At 36.4% G+C, this 24,436-nt stretch overlaps 1 protein-coding gene across 10 annotated transcripts in view; it reads left to right on the forward strand.

Moving 5' to 3' along the window:
• SOX6 (SRY-box transcription factor 6) overlaps nucleotides 1-24,436 on the forward strand; it is a 384,457-nt gene that overhangs the window by 102,992 nt on the left and 257,029 nt on the right. For 3 of the 10 annotated variants that reach the window (XM_052811159.1, XM_052811162.1, XM_052811164.1), the window contains exon 1: nucleotides 8,007-8,469. The exons of 5 other annotated variants lie outside the window; for them this stretch is intronic. The gene's annotated coding sequence lies outside the window, so the exon portion shown is untranslated. Of the gene's footprint in view, nucleotides 1-8,005; nucleotides 8,470-24,436 lie in introns of those variants that run through there. 2 more of the 10 variants (XM_052811163.1, XM_052811165.1) reach the window with 2 other exon arrangements.

Below are 24,436 nucleotides of genomic sequence, written 5' to 3' on the forward strand. Positions count from 1 at the left end.
AAAGCTGTGCATACAGTGATACCAGTATGGACTGACCAGGTGGAATAGGATGCAGAGTACCTGTAGAAAAGGATACATGGAAAAAACTGGCATAGGTTGTGCTTAATGGGATAAACCCAAAGACCTGTTACTGGTGCTCAGAGATAAGAACTATACTTGTTTCACAGTATATAAAGGTAGTGGAAATTGCTGTTCTGTATGATCAGTGCTAGTGGTTGGGGACAAAGTTGGTAATTTGAAGAACAGGACTGGGTTCCATTGTATGACTGTTATATGGGTTCCATTATGTATATATAGTTCCATATATACAGTTCCATATTACACAGGTTCAATTTTTTTATATATATATATATTTTTTTATATATATATATATCTCTATCTCACACACACTAATCTGTGGGACCACTTGAATAAAAAAACACAGTTAGAAGGAACTGACTTCCCTTTTCTTCATGTCTTTGGGTCAAACCTGCCTACATTATTATGCATAAAATCTCAATGAGTTGATGATTTTTTTTCCTGGAAATATATTTGATTCTGCTGTGCATCAGTGCAGAGCATATTGTGACTTTTGCTTGGGTGGGTGTGTTAAAGTGATGTTCAAAGAAATGAGAAAGTAGATTGTCTTTTCTGCTCTGTATTGGCCACCAGAGTTTCCAGGATCAACATGACAGGCCACTATAATTACTCAGAGATGTATTTTAATGGGCCCAGTTGAACTCATAATGTATCAAAGCCCAATCAGTGTCTTATTCTGCACCAAACCAGCATGATTATTGAGTATTTGACTGCTTTACTAGTGTTTCCACCATGTCATACCACTAGCTGCTGCTGTGCCAGCCTGACTCGTGTCAGACTCCTACATTGAAGTATTGGATTACTGGATTACTGTTGTTCTTTTACATATATTTCTATGTACTACATGGATATTCAGCAAAAACCACAGGACACAAAGTACTGTATTCATGTAGGCACTGATTGTTCTAATGCTGACTGTATACAGACTGTACCTGGACAGCTTTCTAGCTGGTAAATGTGAAATGATGCAGATAATTTGCTATCTAAGCAGCTCTGATCTTAAAGCATGAATTCACATTCTGTGTAGGATACTAATGCAGATTTTATTACTTGCTCACTGAAAGAGCATTGGCATATTTAATACATTTTAAGGAACAAATAGAACTTTTGGGAAACTGTGTATTTGCATTGTGCATATCAATGCAGTAGCCATCGCAAGATGCCTTTAAAATACACTGTTAGGATGAATTCTACAAACCCAGTATGTGCACAGCCACAAATGAAAATAATGGGAATTTCCTGACTGTGAGTTTTAAAGGATAGAACCACCTATCACTTTGCACAAAGTCTGTTTTTCATTAGACGTTAGCATATTTTTTTATAAATAAACTTAGCAGTGTGTTTTCTGTCTCACAGAGGTGGCTTTATTCAGGAGAAAATAACAACCAAGAGGCAACCAAGGAACACTAGTGGATGATACATCTGTCTGTAAAAACAGGTTCTTGTATCTTAAGATGTGATTATCTTGGCAGAACAGAAGTTAAGTTTAAACAAATAAATAAATGGTAGTACTGGCTGATGACAGGGGTATCTCAAAGTTGTAGAAGACTTTTGTGAAGTTCAGCATATTTTTAACCAGGTAGAATACTACTACATAGTTAATTTTATTAACATTTTGTTTACCAGAATTTGTTTGCTACCTTTTAAGCAGCTCAGGTTTTTAAGTCAATTGAAATTACTGTCTTTGCAAATAAGTGTATTTTCTCTTTTTATGTAGGTCATTTCAGTGACTTACATGTAATTGTGTTAATATTTCCTAGGCCAATTTGTCAATTTTTTTTCACGATTGGGGCTATATTGTAAGGGGGTATAGTGGCAATGATGTGGCAGAATCTGACCTGTACTGTGTAGAGACAAGCAATACGGTGTGTTGACACATGGGTTTGAGATGAAACCACACCCATGGTCCTTTATATATTATAATTTGCTTAACCTGGCTGGTTTGTAATTTATCTGGAGAGGAATTGAATTGTGCTTTCTATTGAGTAGTGGTTTTGGGGGCACTGGGATTTGGAATCACACTGTCCCTTGTCTCTGGACTGATGATGTTTAAGTAAAACATAATGCAATAAGGGATTAAAAATGACTGAAAATCCCCTCTGCAGTCTTTTTTGTCCCTTACTGGTCAATTACGGATCACTTGAAGGGTGGGAGACTTCTGCGAATGAACAGACATCGAGGCCAGCACAGCTTCTCAACATCTCATCCAACTTCCTACCACCGTGACCTAGGAAGAACACTGTCATGCTATGCTGGTATGTTTGGAGGGGGTTGGACTGGGATCTTTATGGCAAAGACGTCAAGTTACAGAGAAAGCCTTTTTTTCTTAACTGTTGGTAAAAAACAGGTCAAGTGGGGTTAATCTTGACTGCCTAGCTAATTATTCCGGACTTTGCAGGAAGGTATTCTTTATGGTGCTGAACTGCAGCCTCTGCTGCTGTTGTTTAGACCCAACGTTGGCACTGTCAGCAAGGTTTTGCTTCCTCGTTGGTATCAGGTTCTGTGTCTCTAGGTACTGTGTGATATTTCAGCTTGCCAGAGTTGTGGACTCTGTGACTGGAGCAGGATTGGGTCTGTGTACAGTTTAGGTGGTGCAGAAGACTAATGAATATTTTTGCAGCTGCAGTTTTAGAAAGGAAGTAACTTACGGTACATTTTGTCACTGGGAGATAAGAGTTCTTTTCTTTTGAAATTTTGTGTGAAGTGAGTAAATTTGCTAAAACTCAAGTATTCAAAAGAACAGAGCTTCAAGTACCACGAGGCTTAAGAAAATGTTTTCTATTTGGTTTGAATCTTTGAATTTGCATTATCAGACTTTCTCCTGTAGCATATTTTAAGAAAATACCACAAGACTTGTGGAAAAATTTTGAGGTTTGGCAGCTCTAGCTTAATTTTGTGTGTTCAATGAACTTGTTACAATGAACGGTAAACTGGGAAAGGACAAAAATATACCTTTATTTGGGGTCTTTTAATGCATTATTGCTTTTTTGTGAACAAAGCACAGAAGCAGAATTTATCACAGCAAGTTGGGGCTGGCTCTTTTGAGGTTTACAGAAGTGTACCTGTAGTTTCTGTCTGAGAGGGTAAGAATTTTCTGTTCTGTGCTTTTCTCTGTGCCTGGTCCAAGTATCACCTGACCCATGGTGGTTTCAAATGTTTTTTTCCTTCCTTACAGTGTCTGAATGGGCACAAACTTCTTTCCAGTTAACATACAACAATCTCTTGTGCTGACTACTGAACTCTGATCTTTGGCTGGATGCACACTTGTTTCTTTAAGCACATATGGTGCAGAGTAGACCTGGAGTTGGGTAATTCATAAGAGCTGGGTATTATTATTATTACTACTACTACTACTACTATTACTACTACTACTACTACTACTACTACTACTACTTGAAAGGGTCTATATTATTTTGCCCAGCAGTGTGGTCACCTGGCAGCAGGTCATTAGGATTTTAGGTTTCTTCCTTCACAACAATGCACAGCATGCTAATTAGAGAGTTTTGAGAGCTAAGCAACCTGTTTTAAAATCAGACATTTTAATTTGCAGCTTTAATGGCTGTATTATAATAACTGGCTTGGCTCGGGGGAGAGGGGGAGAGAAGCACTTCTCGTGTTCCAGTAGCAAGGCCCAATATAACAGAGGCTGACAAAATTAAAAACCTCATAATGTGACCTTTGCCTGGGATAAAATGCTGTTTCATAACAATTTCCTTTTGTTCTTTGTTTAAGCCATTACTCCAAAAGGAGCCTCCGATTAATCTAAGTAAATGCATCATTACAGTCCTAATCCATGTCCTTCTGTCAGTGTCTGTTTTAATTAAATAAGAAACACTAGCAGAAAGATATCACGCACAAAGCTGTGATTGGAGAAAGAGGGTTGTTTGATCAGGGTGAGATTAAAAAAGGCTTTACTGTTTTGTCCTTTTGCTCTAGATGCCATAATGTAGGTTAAAGGAAGAAAACTTGTCTAATAGTTTAGCACATTGCTCCCCATTACAGTATTAAAATAACCAGATTTACCAATGAAGCTGTCCCAGACATCCAATTAATTATATACAGAACATTCACAGACAAATGGTATGGCAACTTGGTTTGAGTAATTTGACACATTAATGTGTTTGGGACTGTATACACAGTTGGCCAGAAATTATATTCAAGTTGCAGGGGTTTTATATTAAATAAAGCATTGAGTAAAGCTGTTGATGAATTTAGGTACTTTCCTTCTTTTAGTACTTGTGGCTCACAAATTGTAAACATGATCTATTGCAAGCCCCTGATTTTTTAAAAATATTTTTATTTCTCACAAAATCAGGATAATTATTTTAAAGTGATGAAGAATCCATTTAATAAATGTTGTAACATCCAGCTAGTTAATATTGCTAAAGCAATACATATGTAAGAGACTCTTCCTCAAGGTAGTGTTTCAGGATCCCTGTGGTGAGGGTTTTTTCCTATATCCAGGCCATTATTTGATGTAATGAAAAGAGAAAGTGTGCAACACAGAGATTGTTAATTAATTTAGCCTAACAAGATGAAGATAAATGAAGCAAAGCATGGATTGAATGAAGCAAGAGGTCTTATTTACAATTTAATACTTCTTTATATTAGCCATTTTTCAATTTACAAAAGAAAAGACCCTGAGTTTAAAGAAAATGTGTTCTGTGACTACATGCAAGACAACTTTACATTATGCAAGCAGTTCTAAGGACTGCTGAAAATACCTTTTGGGTTAACCTTTAACTTAAGTTTTCTTCCCCTTATTTTTCCTTTTCACATTTTTTTCCCCTCATTTTGATTTACAATGTGTTGACAAGAATAAGAAAAAATTAAAACCTAAACTTTTTCCCACTGAAATAAATAGCAAAGTACCAATGGGTACTCTTGCAAGCCCAAATTCTGTTGTTTCTGATTGTTTATATTAACCTAGAGTCATAGCCAATTTTTGAGCAATTTGTATGTAGAAAGATGCATTAAGAGAAGTAACTATAAAAAATACAATAAGACATGATTTTAATTTCCGTTCCAAAGTGTAAATCTGTTATTGCTTATATGTTTTCAACTGTTCTATGGCAGTGAAAGCTAAGAGAGAATCCAGGATAGTGTTATTTAACAATTATTTGATGTAATAAACCTGTGACTTTTGATTTGGGAGAATTTTTTTTTCTCAAGACCATGTTTATCTTAAACATTTTGTGAAAAACTGTAGATTTTACTTTCTTATCAATTAAAAACCCCCCAAGATTAAAAGACATTCCAGAGATTTTAGATATCTCTTCCTCCCAGTCCCAATTTTAAATGAAGAATATCCAAAGCTAACAGTGAGTTACAATTTACATCAGCTGAATCACTACATCTCAAGGTATATTATTCAGTTTGCCAACCACAAAGTTTAGGGTATAATTCCATAGAAGAGGCGAAGACAAAATAAGGTCTGTCATTTTTAATATCTAACCAACTAACCAAAAAAAAAGTCCTGTGTTGTGACTGACTTAAGCATACCTTTCTCAGTTTGATTTAAACCCAGAATTCTAAATGATGACCAAATATATTAGGTCATTAATTTTTTTTTTTTTTTTAATCAAACATCTTCCTTTTTTACAGATGAATTGGGTCTGTCCACTATTTGACCTTCTGTCATGATTTCTGTCTGCAAAGGAAATGCCTGCCTTCCTTTTGCAGTAGCTAGACAGGACAGTGTTATCTAGTGTCACTACAAGCAGTGGTCTCTACAAATAGCATTATTATGGTCCCTATGTTTTTATCTTGGGGGTCATGAACAAATCCATGCAACTGCTTCTAAAGATTTCAATAAATAGGACTTTTTATCCAGACAATTGCCTTTTATATTACTTTTAAACAAAACTACTAGTCCATCAAGAGTCTCAAAAGGAAAACAATTCTACAGAGTGCTGGTATGGCAGCACAGACCAATCATTATGGCACCCATTCTCCAGCCCTTTATTTTTCAAGTCCACAACAATAGGTTGTTGATTCAATGGACAAGACCAGAACAATTAAGTTCTCTGTTTAGCAGCAGTGCAGCATTTTAATGCCCTCCTCTAATAATGGTCTCATTATTGTTATTCTAAGACTGGGCCTCAGGAGGAGGAATATTTGCTGGAGGTACGTCATTATTTTGCAAATTTCGATTAGCTCATCATGTTGTCTGTACTGTGAAAATCGTAGCTAATTAGGGCAGTCAGTTAGACTACCAGCTTTTGAGCTTATGAGTTAAAAGGTAGCACACTTGATAGGCCAATGATGTGAAAAAGGTGGTAAAAAGGGGGATTAGAGCTGTTGCCTTAGTAACTCTAACTTCCATCTGTGCGGGAACAATGGACCTGTGTTTCTCCTCCACCTTGGTGTAAAAATTGGTTTTGTTTTGAAAGGACGGGGCTTTTTATGACAATCTGGAATTCAGCCTAACAGGGTGTAGTTTTAGTTGTTAGGAGAGACCATTGGAGGATAGGAAAGATGAAAGGTCATGGTGAGCTCCAAGGACATGAAAGGTCATTGTCTCTTGTAACAATAGTGGATTGTTTTGTCCCATTATTTCCAGCCAACCACTCAGTCAGGTGATAGAAGAGATACCACCGGTTTAGTCAGGTAGAACAGGAGAGAAAGATAATGCACCTTGTAAAGAACAAAAGATAACTATAATTTGCCTTTATTAAACAAAGTTGCACTTATTTGTGACCATCCTCTGAAAAGGGTTGTTTACTGACTTGCTATTCCAGCCTGCTTTGTTCAGCACTGCCTCTGTAGGCCATCACATCTCTGGGAAGCAATCCAATGTGTTAGAAAATGTTGTTTAAGCTTTCTTCCCATGAAGAGGAGCCCCCAGGAGTACCACTGATGTGATACTTAACAATAAATTTAGTTGTTGCAGCTTTCTTGCATTATTGGTGTTCTTAAAAGGTTTTCCTTCAAACACACACAGAATAAAATTAACTATAAATATGAAATAAATTTGCTTCAACACTTTATAGCATTTTATCATAAATTCTACAGCACATATAGAAAGTTTACAGCAAACTGTATTAGGTGCTACAGAAGAGAGAGAGCAGTAGACAGAGAGCAGAGACCTACAGCTGTGTAAAAATAGATTTGCTATAGGACTACTCTTACGCAAAGGGAAATAGTCTCTTCTGTGCTATGCAGTAACTTCTGGAGACTCTGTCCCTTTGTCTAAGGAAAAAATGAAAGTACTACAGTACTATTTAATAAAACAGCTATAGCACAATTTACCAGGAAAGCATTTCTGTTAGTGAATAGAACTGTCATCTCATATTTTTCGTAGAGCATCCAAAACCCCAAGTCATTGTTTTCCAGAAAGAATAAACCCCCCCCCAAACCAGCCTTTCCAGCCTTTCTTATGATTTCTCCATTTTTGCAGCATTATGCCTCAGTCATCCATGCAACAAGTTTATTTTTCTCTTCCTCTTCCCTCTGTCCGCAACCAAAGCACATCCCCAGGTCTGTCTTATATCCCCCAAACAAAGACTAGTTTCTTTAGGTCAGGATTTCCAGAATGTTTCACCTTCCTATACTAGATCTCTAAACCGTTTTTCTTGATTTGTTTTATAATCTTTTTACTCATTTCACAAGAGAGCTGCCAAAATGTATTGAATTCTTATGAAACTGATAAAATGTATGTAATTTGCTACTATTACCTTTGAAAAATAAAATTACATATAATTCTTAGGTATCCCATGTTAAACTGTTCTGACCTTATTTGAACTCCCCTTTTTAACTATTCTGGGCCTCTCTTATCTCATTTTTACTCCTGGCCACTCTTGCTCTTGCTTTCTGACAACACAGATGGACGGCCTTGCACAAACTGATAACAGTGGTAATTTCTCAGCACAGTATTCAATAGTAAAAGATGTTATTTTCAGAATTCAGCAGGCATGTGTCGTATTTACACGTAGACCAAAGATGAGAGGTTGAGCAGTAGCTTCATGGGAGCGTGCTGTCGTATAAGCCATTGGACTTTACAGCTTTCAGTTTGTTGACGCATTGGTTTACTGGCTCTTAGGTTTAGTAAGTAGAGTCTTTAAGAGAAAGAAAGTCTTAAGTATTTATAAGCTTTTAGTTTTTTTAAGATAATCTATTCTTAAACCTTTTCTTTAGCTCGCTATTTAATTGTCATGTATGTACTATCAAATGTTTTGTTATTTTTGTATTAAAATGAACAGAACAGTGTAGGCTGCTTAGTTCAAAATGAGAGCCCTGCAAAGGGTTAACCAGCAGAGAATTACAAATGAACTATCAGGAAAGTTGATTATTAATCCAGCGAGAGAGAAAATATCCTTCCAGTTAGCAAGAATTAGTACCTGAAGAGCTGATAATATTGTTCAGGCTGTCGGTGTGGAATGGCAAAGCCAGGTAAGCTACACATCTTCTCAAAGGAATAAAGTCTTTTCTTTCTGTTTTTCATTGTAAGAGAGTTTAGTTTTAAAAAGAATCTTTGTTGATTTACTTAAACTATTAGCATATGAAACAGCATATGTTGATCCTCAGTTTCCTCAAATGAATGAAAGAAATTAATATTGTGCTTTAACTTTGGTAAGAAGATATATTTCTAAGCTATGCAATGTAAGTAACTGTGAAATATCCTAACAATTCTTTACTGGTTTGTGGTTAAGTGTGAGAACTGATTAAAAAACCTGAAGAGTCCTTTGTAATTGCAAGCTAATATATTACGTAAATCTGTCTTTAGTTGTGTTTGAACATATTGTGGAGGTTTACGGAAACTTTTATGTTGCGGAGCTCTTTCAGAGTTATTAGACTGCAGTTTTCACACTATGAATGATTTATTCAAGTTTGTTTTGATATTGTGAACACATTTGTGGTCATTAAAAAACTTTTTTTGTGGGGTTTAAGAAACTCTATGATCTGGGTTAAGAAGGAAATGGATGTTTGGTAAACATACCACTGTGTTTATATGGAGAAATGCAAACCAAACCATTGGATCAGTTGAGCATAATCTTCTTATAATTTTGGTAATTTTCTAAAGACTCAAAGCTCTCTCTTGGGAAAACTTTCAAATTTGTCTGTTATATTTGTGCTGCTGGTACTAATCAATAGGTATGATAAACATTTATGTTTTCAATGTAGTCTTCACTATTTTGTTTATTATTTGAGATGTGTAAAACCTTTTAAATAATGGTCTAAGACTGTAGAAACTAGAAAGTCTGTATACAGTATTTAACAACTTTTCCCAAGTTGTGTGCTGTTACTTAGTAACATTCTAAAAAATCCTGATTTGCTTGTAGAAGGGAATTCAATATGTATATGATATTACTACAGTATCTGTCTTGGTAGAAAAGAGTTTACCATCTCCAGATTTTAGCCTATGTCTATGAAATAGCCTGAAAGCTACATGAAAGGGATTGTGGTGATACAAGAATGAAAATACAGATAAAAACTGAAAGTAACCCAAATCTGAAGGGTGAGCCCCTGTAGCAATTTAGTTCTACATGGTAACCCTTCATGAGCCAAATGGAAAGGAAGAAACCTTTTGATTTTGAGAATGGGATTAAGATGTGGCCTAGGGCAAAGGAGAAATAGAAAGAAGGGAAGAACAGGCAGTGAGGAAAGTGAAACGGAGAAGTGGCATTTGTCTGACAGGCTTCATTGTTTTGCATGTGACTTTGGCCTACTCGAGCAGAGAGACAGCTGGTGGCCAATTTTTCTGAAGGGCGGCTTGTCACGTTAGAGTAAATTAAAATCCTAGAATTTCCTGATGATGGAGCTATCAGGGCAACAAATGCTGGCATTTTGGAAGCTATGCTAAATATTCAGGTATACAGAGAGGCAAATAACTTCTTGTGGCACATTTTATCTGAGTATTTTAAGGAGAATGGGTACAAAACAAATAAGCTGCTTTGCCTGAATTTGAACACCAGCATCTAGGAAATATATAAAGAGCAAGAAAACCAATGATGAAAAAATTATCACACAGGAAATTATATACATAGAAAAAACAAGATTGTAATTAGTGGAGGAAAGTAAGAAACTGATTAGAGAAATGAAGTTTCCCAGATGTTTAAGGAAAAAATGAAAGTTGAATTAGATAAGCTCTTTTAACTAGTATTGGAGAAGAATGCTTGCTTCAGAATGGGAAAGCTAAACTTAAAATTAGAAAAAAGCTGGCAACTTGAGTTTAGCTCAACTGTTTTCCTGCACGAGTGACTCTTTGGAATGCTGTGCTTGGAACATCATCAGGAACAACTAGGGTAGTGCTGTTGGGGGGGAAAAAAGCAAAATGAAACTCTCTGTATGCTTATTTGGAGTGATTAAGGTGATTGTATTATTTATGTGTGTACTAACCCACAAATTAGACAAATTGGTTGGATTTTGTCATAGTATTTCAGGATATTTTGTATGTATATGTAGTTGACATCTGAGCTCTAGCACTGTGCTGGTTCAACTGACAGACTTTTATAACCATTTAAAAATTTATTACAAGTATTAGCTTATTGGGAGAATCCTAAATCATCAAATACTACCTGCAACTGAAGAGAAAGTCTTGAACACCCCAACTGTAAGCCAGTGTAAATTAGCTGTTATTTAATTATTATAATTTAAATTAACTGCGGTAAAAGTAATATTCTTAAATAAAAAATGGAAACGAAAGATATCAAGCAGAAACTGTCTTTTTGTGCATATTCCGGTGACTCGTTTCAAATTCAAAAGTATCACAGTGTAACCTGTGGAAAAAGTCCCCTTACAAGTCAGTTCAGCATGGCTCTACAGCTGCCATGATCCTTGCTTTTGTGCCAGTTGTAGCTTCTCAGTTGTTTATTTAAAAAAAAAAAAGGAAAAAAAAAGGAAAAAAAAAGGAAAAAAAAGGAGGAAAAAAAGAAAAAGTTTGTCATGTCTGGAATAGATTGATAAGAACATCATCTGATTTAGTGGAACTAGTTTGAGCAGGGTTTTCATGTTAAGTAAAATTGTTGCATTTTCTTCAACGCAGACTGTGTAGATCCCACACTGTTTAAAGGCTTAAGGTGGAGAAGCGATGAATTTCCAGAGGTCTCTGACTAACTAGACATACATCTGGCAACACAGCTGCGATTTAGGGGAGGCTGCTGAAGCAGTTAGCCTGCAGCAATCAAGCCATTCTTGTCACTACATGGTTGGGACACTAAGATGAGATGATGTGTAGGGTGGAGCATAAATATCTATATGTTGCTTGATTCTCTAGTTTATAAAAACCTGGTGATAGTCAGCAAGAAGCTTGTCTACAGAAGCAGATGGTGAAAGCAAAGGTTGGGCCAGGTGCCTTGTGCCTTGGACCACACCTTGTTTGTGATGACAGTACTGGAGAGAGAATGTGTTTCAGTTCATTAGGAGCTCAGTGAGGCTATATGGATAACACTGAAGTATTTTATAAGATTCAGTGTAAAGCTGCATAGTTCAAGGAAGCTCATGTCTTATTAGCTATGGCTAAGGTCAGTTATCCACACAATGAGGGGGAAACTCTTTCATAAACAAGTAGATAAATACGGTGCAGCTGGTGCTTAGCCGTGCTTCAGGCTGTTATATTACCAAAAGAGCTCATGAACAACTCTGGCTTTTACAGCGTCCTTACGGAGCATCAGCAGCTTAGAGTGGTCGGATGTAAAATTACAAGGTTGTGTCATGAAAAAAGGATAAATCCAGGGTGAACTTGTGACTTTGCATATAGGTGTCTATCTCTACAAGATATTAAAGAGAGAATACAGAAACATTAGAACTCTCTTTCTAGAAGAAAATAAATTGTAAAATGTTAGAACTGAAAACGAATTAAACCTACCTAGTCTAAACACCTGAATAAAACAGGCCTAATGTCTTGTGGGCTTTGGTTTCAGTGCAAGCTGCTAACTGTTCCATGTTTTTCAAAAATGCCAGTTAGGTACATAGGTGTTTATTAGCACTGGATCCTTGTCTGATAATGTAGAGAGGAATCTTGTAAGACTTCATTTTGCCTTTGGGACTAGCCTTTTTACTATCTTATGGAAAATAACTGTATTTTAAACAGCTGCAAAGAGAGAAGAGCTTGAAGACTTAATTGAATCATGTGCTGCTAGGAGAAAACATTTTTTTCTTTCCTTTTTTTCTTCATCAGAGGTAGGAGTTACATGTGTTCCTTATTACATCCAACATATTCCGATAGTTTTTTTAAAAAGACATACTCATGAAGCAGTGCATTTCTCAAAGACACATTACTTTATTTTCAGCTACTAAATCCTGGAGCAATCAAATGTGTCATTTTTCACCATCTGAATACAGTTCTGTGGTAGTAGTGGATGATAGTATGTAACATCCATAGAACTGTAAAATGTAATCCCCTGACTGTTTTTACTCCACGGGCTTTGGTTGTATTTTTATAGCCGCTAGAGGAGAATCTGTTGGTATTTCTTCCAAAGATAGTACAAATCAGTGTTTGTGCAGTTATTAATTATTCTGGAGCCTTTAGACCAAATGTTTTAATTGTAGTAAAAAACCACACAAACCCAAACAAACAAAACCTACAGCAAATTTGCTCTAGCTGTATTCACCCAAGTTTGTGAGAGCCAAAGGACAGTAGATTGACTGTTGTCACACAAATGGGTCTGTTTTACTAACCAGGCTGATGAGATTGTGATGTGCAGGTGTTCAGTGCAGCAGGCAAACAGTAGTGTTCAGAACAGAGCGGAGATTTGTCAGGGCGCTTCTGCTTAAATAGGTCAAACCAACCAAATTCCATTGCACTGGGAGAAGGCCAAAGCAGGGCACTTCAGCAGCAGCTATAATGCACAGATGCCACTACTACTCAGTGACATCCTTTGGGCCTTTCTACCTCTGGACAGGGATGGATAATGTAAACAATATATAACAGTTTGTCTGCTGTCTAGTAGTTCACGTCCATGTGCACATTTCCTGTCATTTTACAGTGGGAGAATCATCTATTTAAACCTTAGGGAGAACTGCAGCAGGCAAATCCTGACTGTTTATGTTGATTTTTTTTTCAAAACAGAGTTTTCAGCATGACCGTACTTGTTTAATTCCAATTTAAAGACATTTGTTCTACTTCCCTATTAACTTGGATTCAAAAAAAGCCATATGTATAAGCATAGACCCCAATTTTTGATTGAAAAACGTGAGCTAAATCACAAATGTCTTTGTTCTTGCTTTACTGAGGTAGGCTTTTAGCATTTATTGAGGTAATATATATGGTTTACTAGTGCTTATGCTGAATCTTTCTTGTCTGTGATTTTTCAATAGACTGCTTGTTCTTTGAAAGAAATATTTTTAGTATGTTGTTGATTATTCTCCCTTCTTTCTACTTTTCCCATCAGTTGTAGTCCATATAATACTATCATCACGTTACACAGTTTTGAGGGAAAACAAAGTAGCTGCTACTGACCCTATGACAATTGTCTGGTAAAGATGATTACTAATCTAGTGTGTTGTTTAATGTAAAGGCCAAATAAAACCCTGCAGGAGAGAAACATTGTTTTATTTTAAATTCCTGTTGGGAAGGGAGCTGCTATAGTATAAGAAAGAGAATAATAAGCCTCTCTTGCTTGTCAGGATTCAGATCTAGGCATTCAGTGCATACTTGCCTAGGCTTCCTATTTCAACGAAAGAGCTAAGTTGTTGAACTGATGTTGAAGTCAACTAAAACAATAATTAGTAGTAGCTGTTTTTGTTTGGGGGAGGATCAGATTCTGCTTTGGGCTATACTGATATAGTTCTGAAGTTACTGTATGGACTTCATCAGGGTTATTCTCTCCTGCACCCTACAGCTGCATACATGTAATCCAGTCACTGTGTCCTCTGTCTTCTGCTATCTGCTTTTAGCTGTTTGTAGCAAGCGAAGAAAGGAAAGACTAAGAAGTGACTGCTTCATCTGCTAGTATCAATAATAATTTCTGCATTGTATGAGAAATGTCATTTTCCCATTTTCCTAAAACCGATGTTTTCAGGGAATAAATTAGAAAGGAAGCTTTGTGCCAGCAAATAAATTATTGAGCCTTTTTCTGAATGTTTTTTGCACTGTCACACCATTAGCCTTTAAGGGTACAATCAACATACCTTAGGTGGTAGATGATCATAGACGTCGTAGAAACAAAATTGCCTGCACACTTTCAACAGCATAGAGGTATATGTAGGAATAATGATTTACTTTACTTCACCTGTACTAGTGAAACACAACTAATTTTTAGTTGAATTTTAATTCATCAGTGGTGATGTTCTGATTTTACTTCTGCAGCTCCAGCAGTGCAGCAACTGTTTTACTTTAAAAAATGTGCCCGTATATCTGAATATATCTTCATAAATTATTAAAACCATACAAAATGGGTTGACTGATACCAACCAAGTCTAGAGAGACTGAACCACACAGTAAGCAATTGGAAGAAAAAAATATTTATTGTTATTAAAAAATATATCGCTTTGTGAACCTGTACTGTGGTTTTTAGACCCAGACTAGGAAGTGATCCATGCTTTAGAAAATTTGTGAGCAAACACTGTGATCCTGCAATATGATACACTATGTCAGTTATTGTAGTCCTCATTAGTAACAAATAGTTTAGTGAATTCCCTCCATATTATGTATATGTGTGTCTGTCTAAACAACATATAGTTATATGCAAGTTATAGATCTTTTTATCTGCATATTTCTGTGTGTGTGTGTATAAGCATACACACAAATGCATATGTACATGCATACAAGTCCATTTTGTCCTTTATTTATATGTATTACTGCATATGCAAATATGTACATGTATTTGCATATATATGTATATGTGAACGTACATATGCATCTGTCTAATGGTCATTTATGTACATATGCATAGTAATGCCCTGTGTAATTTTCATATTAATATTAGGCACAAAACTTCACACTTCCCTGTATATATTGTGTCTCATACATCATTCTACTTTCAGAGATGATGTTGTAGAATTTAGAGGAGTAATACACTCTCAGCAAAAATATTGAGAATGAGTTGATAAAATCAAGTAGATTAGAATGCTTATGAATCTTCCAGGCTATTGTTAGCAGTTTTACTCAGGAAATGCATGGGTCAGTTCGGATTTCTAATATTAAGCAGGTAGAGAATTGGACATTGTACGTGTTTACTTATTACCTAAGATATTTATAAAATTGCTTTTAGAGATTATAGAGATCATTCCATGTTCTTTGCCAACTTGTTTTTTTTTACAAGGGCTTCAAGGGAAAAGGCATAAGAAAATCAGTTTCCTGGCAATATCTGTAGTAGTAGCATGCTCATGATCTTGATAAATCTCACCATGAAGGGCTGGTGTCCCCTAATTTATGTGGTAGTCTGGAACGTAATTCCTTTTCTCATTGTTTCTTCTCCTGTGGAATACCATACTCTTCTAACGTGCTGTTATATTGTGAAAACTGAAAATGAACCTAATCAAAATAGCTTTCAGGTGCTTAATTAGATTTTTTTTTTTTTAATGCTAGAAAGTAGATTTTATTTTTTTATAGCTTTTATCTATGAATGTTTCCTACAAGAGTAAGCAAGTATTAATTCTGTTTTCTAGTATTAATGCTACTTTGCCAATCAAACCTCTTTAGTTAGGAGTGTTTATCACTTTTTTTCAAATAAAAGATAATAAAGTACACATACTCTACAGCTTGAACATATATAAAAGGTTTTCTTACACCCTTGAAGTCAGTGGACGGGTGATCAACCCCAAAGTCACTTCTTTTTGTTTATACTCTGAGTGACCTTTTTGCTGAAATATATTTGTTCATACATTTTTAAAAGTCTTATAGAAGATGGCCCTTAAATAACCTCTATCAACCCATAGTCACACAGAGAAATATAGTTGAAAATTTAGAGAAATGTAACCCTTTGTTACACAATAATTTTATATTAGTGTTTAGAAGAATATTTGCAGGTTGAAAATCATGTATTAAAAAGTGTTATAGCATGTTATGTTGTACATCAGCTGTTGATGAGTATAAGACAATATAGAAATATAGAATGAAGAATCTAAACATATACATTTCATTCTCAGGAAATTTTATCTATATTGGAGAAGATGATCTAAGAGTGTGGATAACTGAGTGAGAATCACATTGGCCATTGATTACACCGTTTACCTTATAGAGGCAGATTTTGGGGCAAACTACCAAATGCTGTCCTTTTGATGTAACGCATTTCACTCTCACCAGCTAATTAAGCTGAAAGTTTTACCTCACAGTATATATACTTATTAATACCGTCTCATATACAGAGACTAAGAATTAAACCATATTTTATTATGGAGCCCTAAACCAGAACTCTCCTTTTATTCTGATCAGTATATTCTGCTCTTTTTTCCTTCTCATTCTTTTCTTGCTACTCTAAGCAAGCAATAAACTAAAGGGTATGGCTTTTTTTTTTTTTCACTGTAGTTGTTGCTATAAAAAAACTCCTTACCTTAATACATCAATATTTTTAATAACATTACCATTGATGGCTTTACCTTATTTTACTTATAATTTAATTTTTTTTTGCATACAATGTAAGATAGCAGTGGTTCTCATTGTATGGAGTTCCAGAGGTTTTGTTTTCAATTTGCATTTCATGAAAGGTTACACAATAAAGAACTCAGCAGGCCAAAAGTCTTATTTACTTATAAGATAGGTGAGGCATTTGATGCAGTTTTCATATATATTTACAACAATATATTATGATCCTGCTCTGAATGAAAGGACTAGATAGTATCTGTCTTGAGGAATTTCTGGGATTCATGTGTGATTGGTAAAGATTTGCTATTGGCCTGAGAGCATCAACCCATTTTATTGAACCACTGAACACTTGTATATTTGTGTTCAGTAGTGACCTGAGAATCATGGACTAGTAATAAGGGGACAAAAAAGGGTGCTTGTATTCCATTTCAGTTTCAAGAGCTTTATTCCCACCTAGCAACTTTTTGCAATCAGTTCAGTTACCTACTCATATAGGTAGTCATTTACTCTTTCTACTAGGTGATTGTGGACTCACTGGTAATGGTTTACCAGCTTTACCATTTTAGCTTCCACATATTCTTTTTTCTTATACTGTGGTACTAGTTCATACTGCTGACATAGCTGAAGGCCCAAGTCTTTCTCTCTAGTCCATGGAGTGGTGCTACTTTAATTTTGAGAAACCTCATAAAGACCATTAAGCTCCATACAGGAATCTGTACTTTGCTTATGCATTACATACATCAGATTACAAGGTCAGGCATGTAATTTTCATAGTTTAATATTGGATCAAGGTTTTTAATACATTGGTTTGTTGCCTTATAGCCTTTTGAAAGTGCCAATTTTTCTCTCCACTCTGTAACAAACACGGTGTAGTTATCTGACCTTTGTTATCCCATTGTTATAGTTTATAGGTTGATGATAACCATTCTATGAGCTATGAAGTGTGGACCTTCCCCTGCTGCATTCCCTGAAATAAAAAGAAAAACAAGAAAGGAAAAAAGAAACCCCTCTCCACTAACCATTAAATTGTAGGGTGATCTAGAGATAAAAGCAGAATCTCTTTTTTGCTTTTCAAATATTTGCCTGGCCTTCAAAAGGTATTTGCCTTTTGTGTTTACATTGGATTTATTTTTTTGGCCTACATGCAGAAAGAGAATGATACATTAAAGAATAATGGACAGTAGAGAGGAAAATGCTCTCTATTTCACATCTAGCCTGTATTTCCTACTTTAGTTTTATTTTTTTTAATCTTGTCTACTTTTATTTAAATAGAAACTGCTGAGTATTGTAAAAGGTTGTAAATGTGAAAGTATCAGATGAAGTACAGTACAAGAAGATTATCTACAGGTTGGCAGGCGGTAATGAGAGTTGGCAAAGCGCCATGTTCTACTACGAACCTTTGGGACCTCAAGTTATTCCTGTGTGTGGCAGAACAATGTAAGGCTTCAAAAGCCAGTGTTCTGTCATTTGCAGAATTGCTTTTTGCTGTTCCTGAAAGAGGCAGGTGAGGTTTGCATCTGTAAAGTTGTATAAATCTTCACCAAGGCAAAAGGAGAGAGGCTTTGGTTGAAAGCTGAGGTCTGTGTCATATCATCTTCAGTTCTTTCATTCTGGATGGCATTAGGGCTTCCTTGGAACCTGCATTGTCCCTAGATCTGTTTTTATTGAAAGAGCAGGCTTTCAGCAAGTTTGTATAAAATGTAATTTGATATAAAAGGTCATATTCAAGGGAAGCACCACTTCGGGACAATAACGTGTCCCAAGGTTATCTATCTTCTCTGTTGCTCAGGTTGGTCCCTTTGTCATGTTACATACTACTGTCACATCATCAAAAGCTTGTGAATTTGTTAGAGTGGAGTCATGAGATGGAGATGTTTCCCAAATCAGCTTACTGTAATAATCAACATTTTTTAATGCCACTAACTTGAAAACAAACACAACCCAATGATGTAATTGAAGTATCTTGATTAACGTGCTTTAAAAACACATGCATTTATAATACATAAGAACATATTTCACCACATGTATGTCATAAAGCTCTTAGTATGTTACAGTTTATGAAAATTACAGTCAGTTAATAATGTGTCAGCTCCCCACTGTGTGCTTTGTAGGATACTGAATGGGTGTTACATGATTTATTTGCTGGATTTTGCAGGTTTTCTGTAGCGTGTCAGATGCCTTGCTGATTGCTTGGTGAAGCCTAGAGCATGAGCTCCTTCCTGCAATGTTTACTTAAGTCGATCTATATTTCCTTAAATGTATGACAGTCCTAAAATCAAATCACCTCCTCAAAAATTTCATAAAAACCTGGGTACTTTTTAGTGAGAGTATTGTTTGTAATTTAGATGTACGTTTGTGTGACAATTGTAATTTACTTCATAGTACTTAGAATTGTTAATGAAACAATTGTATTATAATGTTGCTAGAGTAATAATAATGCTGCAAATAATTTATATACTTACCTGGGATTGGGGAGGGGGGGAGGGACGGAAGTTACTTAATTCGCATTTATTGACACTGTCCATAATATAATTTGAAGGATTCTCTCTCCTTTTACCACTTTCATTCTTACGTATTTCCTTGACCTTGTCATGCCTTCTCATGCCTTCTCATTATTTCATTAACAGAGAGAACTAATAGGCTATAGTGATAAAGGTGAAATGTTGTTTTCCACCTACAGACTTAGGAAGTGGGAATGCTCAGTTAAGTTTTAAGTTCTCTTTATTCGTTATCTTTCTGGTGATTTTTTTCATGCTGTCTTTTAGGATTACAGTGGAGCATTTCTGTTTAAATGTTTGCATCCATGTCCTACAATGCACGCAGACTTGAAGATTAGTTAGAAGGTGTAGAAATATCTGTCTTCAAAAAGTGTAAAATCCTGAAGACAACTGATGACTGGAGATAGAAACTGTAGGAGTCTCAAGATGGTAAGCCATTTGAGCAAGGCATAGTTCTCGATGGTGTTCCACTATACTGCCATATAGTATGTTATGTCAGGATAATATGGTTTAAATTGGGTAGGTAAATTTCTGTGTGACTTCAAGAGCATCTGACACCAACTTGTATAGCAATTGGATTTAACAGGCAAAGAAATGAAAGGGAGTTTAGAAAAAGAGAAATTATGTGAGTTGATGATTTAAGAATTGAGGCTCTTGTCTGATACTAATAAAGGTTTCTGATGTCATCTTTTTGTAGCTATAGTGTACATTACTGAAATAATTTGTATGCTTCTGTGCTTGTGCGTACTATCTTGAATGAGGTATATGTTTATAATTTCTGGCTTTCAGATTTAAATCTGTGAACACAGCAAGAGCTCAATGAGTTCTGGCAATAATAGTCCTATAATGCGGAGATTCTGAGAACTTCCTTGCAAACGGAGGGGGTCATTCATCTAACAAAAATGGTAGAGAAAGAAACTTGCCAGAGTTGCAAAGAATCATTTCTGCAAAGGTCATGCAGAGTAGATTAGACCATAATCAAAATAGTTTTGGTACAGCTTGGGATTTTGAGAGAGGTAGATAAGAAGGAGCTTTGAGGATGGGTGTTTTGAGATGTATGTTTCAGATCTACCACTTTGTCTTTGATTTATATCTCATGTGCACTAAAACCATGCATATTGTGAATTATGGGCTTTAATTCCCTGTCTGGTTTCTACTGATACCGTATATCAGGAGAGTGAAACTCAAAAAATGTTCGTGTCCTCCAGATAATTGTTGATGGAGTTATAACACTTGTTGTCTTTCTCTTCCTTTTCCCCATTTTGTGTGTAATTATGTATGCAAAGTAGGAGTGGTAGCAATTTCTAGAATTAATATTGAACAAATATTTATATTTTAAACTTTGTTTTCTCCTAATTTACAATTTCTCCAGACTCTCTTCTTCATTTAAAATTTACCTTTCTTGCCTTTCTTATAAATCCATATTTATTTTGTGTTGGTTTATTTGGAGATATTAGAGCATCGTGGGTGGTGTTTATGGAGTTATCCTATAAAGTGTTTCTTGCATGCAGAGTGAAATGGTAATTTTCTTTCTGTCTTGTATTTTCCCTTGTTTTATATATATTTGGTTACAGTTGTCTGTCTTTGTGGAAGGTGAATCACCAGTTTTCACAAACAGGCTGGATTGGTACACTGCTGGGGCACCTCCGGGGAGCTCTGTGGTTCTGCAGGGAACGATACAATCTGATAACATATTTGTATCTTTCTAGCTCAAAACTTGGAATGTTTGAAATACTAAGCTTACGGCTGGTCATTTTTATAACATTTCTGGCAAATATGGAGGAGGTCCTCCCAAAATCTTTTCATAGTGTATTACCATGCAGAAATAATTTCTCTGCAACCTTTCTGTTGGTTTCACATGATAGCTTTCTGGTAGGTGCTGGGCAGATACTCGGTCTGTCAGGCACGTTAATCTGCCTTTCACTGGTCTAAGCTGAACCTGGTCTCTGCGCTTGTGCCAAAGTGCCAGCTTCCCTCCTTCCCTTCTTCCCTCCTTCCCTCCCCACATTCTGTGCCCCCAAACCAGTGCCTGGTAAAGCCACCTAGAAGAGCCCCAGGCATTTATTGACCCTGTTACTAGCCATTCAGAAGGAGGATGAGTGAGAGTGGGTCTGTAGCCTCGGCCCCTCTTTAAAAAGTCCGTTTGGCGTCAAGGCTGTTAGAGCTGGCTATGTCTGCAGTGGGTGCACTGCAGGGTGGGTGCACTGCAGGAACCTTGGGGATATTTGTGGACCCATTCCCATTGGTGATCCAGGTCTGCCTAGTAAAGCTGCACCTTAAAATACCTTGAGTGAAATCCTGATTCTGCTAAAGTCACTGGGCACTTAGGCATTAATTTTATTCCAGCAAGGATTTCACCAGTATTTTTATTTTGCAGCTGTAGTGGGGGTGGGGGGGAACCCTGAACCAAGATGAATGTGACTTCACATTGTGAAATACATTCACTGCTAGTTTCATCCTTGCCTTCCTCCCATCTGAATAACTGTAAATGATGTTGTCTGTTAATAAGTGTGTACTTTGTCTAAATTGCATTTATTTTTCTTTTGACATACATACCATTTTACTATTAATCATCCCCTTCTGCTCTTTACTGTACAAAGACGCTGTTGTGCTGATTGAACATATCTAATCTTCGGTGTGTTGTATTTTAGTTCTATTGTTGCTTTCTCATTTCTTTATGGAAACCCTTTCTTTATTGACTCTTAAATCATGGGTTAAGCCCTTATTGAAAACATGTTCTGTATGTACTTCTTGCTAGAGAAAAAAGTTCTTTTGAGGTTATAGGCTAGGCTTACACAAATACTTCACTATACAGTAAAAATTCAGAGGTCTCCTATGTGTTATCTAAACCTAGAAATATACCCAATTACTCAGCAGCACATCATAAAAGAGATGCATACTATGTTCATGTCTGTCAGTGCCTTAAGTCATCACTCTACAGCCTTTTTTAAATTCTCTTTTTATTGAAACCAAGAAACAAAACAAAGACAAAAAAAAGCAAAACCAACATCAATTAGATGTCAACATGACATCAAACAGCATAATATATCATAAAAATAAATGTATGATCTGGTGACTCAATGATTTCTGTCCGTATGGCATTTACAGAGAAGTAAAGAAAAGGCAAATAGCTACACATCTGTATCGAGAAAAATATCCAATATAAAATTGGCCATAGTGACAGCACTAGAAAGCTCTCAGCTGAGATTATCTGGAAATAAATAACATGCAGAAGGGGAAGCGAGGTTCTGACAGTCTCACTCTTATATGTGTTTAGAGTTTTGTGCACTGAGTATTGTGCAGGTATATATGTTTGTATAAAAATTCCTTTAAGGCTGGAGATATTCTACTTGGTGGTGATAGGTCCAGGTTTATAGATGGATGTGTAGCACAACTGCATGCAGAGTGATGCAAAAGTGCAATTAGGAAAAAAAGAAATCTTTGGAAATAAATGTGGCTATCTGTTGAAACTATTAAAATGAGTACTGACTCCAAGCCTATTTCTATATTTGCTGAAAAACATATGAAAAAGCCTCTTTGTATAAGTGCTAAGCACATAAAAAACACTAAGAATCAGTTAAGCCTCTAAAATAATAATCTGGGAATTCCATTCATTATTATAGTAAAGGGCATCATAACTTTATGGTAAGTAGGGAAAGGTGGGAGAGAGGTGAGACTGTGGGCGTGGGAACTAGAGAAACAAAACCCAGAAAGATCCAGAATCAAACACGGCCTCTGTTATTTGAATTTGTTGTTCATTTTCAATGGAGTGGTAACTGCAACAGCTCAGCCTGAACTGCCTGGCTCAACACTTTCCTTTCTAAGGAACTTGGATGTGTTTCACACCTTACATCTGGACAACAGGGTACAGGGGAAAAAAGCCACAAGGATAGATCACATGTTCTCTTTGCATACTTAGGACTTGAATCTCGTATATAATAAATGTACGCACACACAAAGAAACACACATATATGTAGATACATACATTTATATATCTACACACACACAATGTTCATGTGTGTATAAATCCAGCTCCACATGGGATTTCTTCTTTTTTTGCTGTTATGCTCAGTTCACAGACCTATCTCCTGTCTCTTCAGGATACAAGAAGTTCCCTTCTGGAATTTTGTTCCTTTTCCCTACCCAAGTTGTCTTTCTATACAGTGATATCTGAGATCTCTTTGTTAATCTTATTACAAGTACAGCTATAGGCCTCAAAGGAGGTGATAAGTAACCCATTGGACCTGGGAAATGGTACTTTCCCTGAGAGCAGGGAATAGTAATGAACTCCTTATCTTTTCGTTTAGATCAGTGATAACTTCAGTGAGACCACTTTGACAATATGTACATCTCACTGTATGGCCATGTCTCATCAAAGTAGTAACAAAATGCATTCTTCCCAGTATGTGCAACTGGCTATTATGGATGGCAGAAAAGAGTGTAGCACAGAGCCTGTGGGGAGAAGCAGCTCCTGAGGGTAAAACAGCAGTACGTTGGAACCTCAAAGGAAATTTAAGAAGGAATGGTGTGAGTGCATGCGTGTATGCATTTAAGACTGAAGCCAGAAAACTATGAGGGCTATGTGGAACATTTCCTGGAGCTTACCACTAATAAACATGGCGGGATTGTCAGCCCTGCAGTGTCCATACCTTCTATCTGGGCCCGTGCCAGTGCTCCTGCAATCGTTGGACAGTGCATCCGAACCGAAGGGTAGGAGCTTTTCACTGTCTCCTCCTGCACATATTTTAGCACTCTCCCAGCTCCATGTTCTCTCCAGCTGAGGAAGGACTTTTCAGTATCCCTGTGCAGTGCCTGCCCCCCAGTTCTTTGGATGTCACAGTGCAGAGGACTAGGGGAACTCCATTTCTGCCATTCTGTTTTGTCCTTATTGCTTCAGGCTGTGAAAGCCTAGGAGTGGAAAATAACTTAATAATTTGATTTATTCATACACTCATTTATTTTGGGTGAACTAACAGTAAACCACCAACTGTCATATCCCACAGTTTATTAAAATGGCATATATAGAACACAATTGCAAATAACAACCAGTTCCTTTGTTTCCCTGATCTGTACTGCTTTCATTGTAAAATATTTCTTATTTTTGAAAATTGGGCTCATCCCATTCTCAAGCATAGAAAATCCCCTCTGCCACCAAAACACTTTGCATATTATAGGCCACATCCCAAAACCTTTACAGTCAGCTGGTGTCTCTTCATTTACTTCATTTGAACATAGATCAGTCCCTCTCTGTATTCAGCACAACTGAAATGCAGCCTTTTCTGAAGCTGGTTGGCCAAAATGATGCTATAGGCGTTATTCCAGTGGAACGTATAGGAGCAGCACTGCGACCTGTAGGGACAGACATGACCTGGAGGACAGACAGGACTTCAAACT

This window comes from Harpia harpyja, chromosome 16 (assembly GCF_026419915.1).
Source record: "Harpia harpyja isolate bHarHar1 chromosome 16, bHarHar1 primary haplotype, whole genome shotgun sequence".
Taxonomy (NCBI): Eukaryota; Metazoa; Chordata; class Aves; order Accipitriformes; family Accipitridae; genus Harpia; species Harpia harpyja.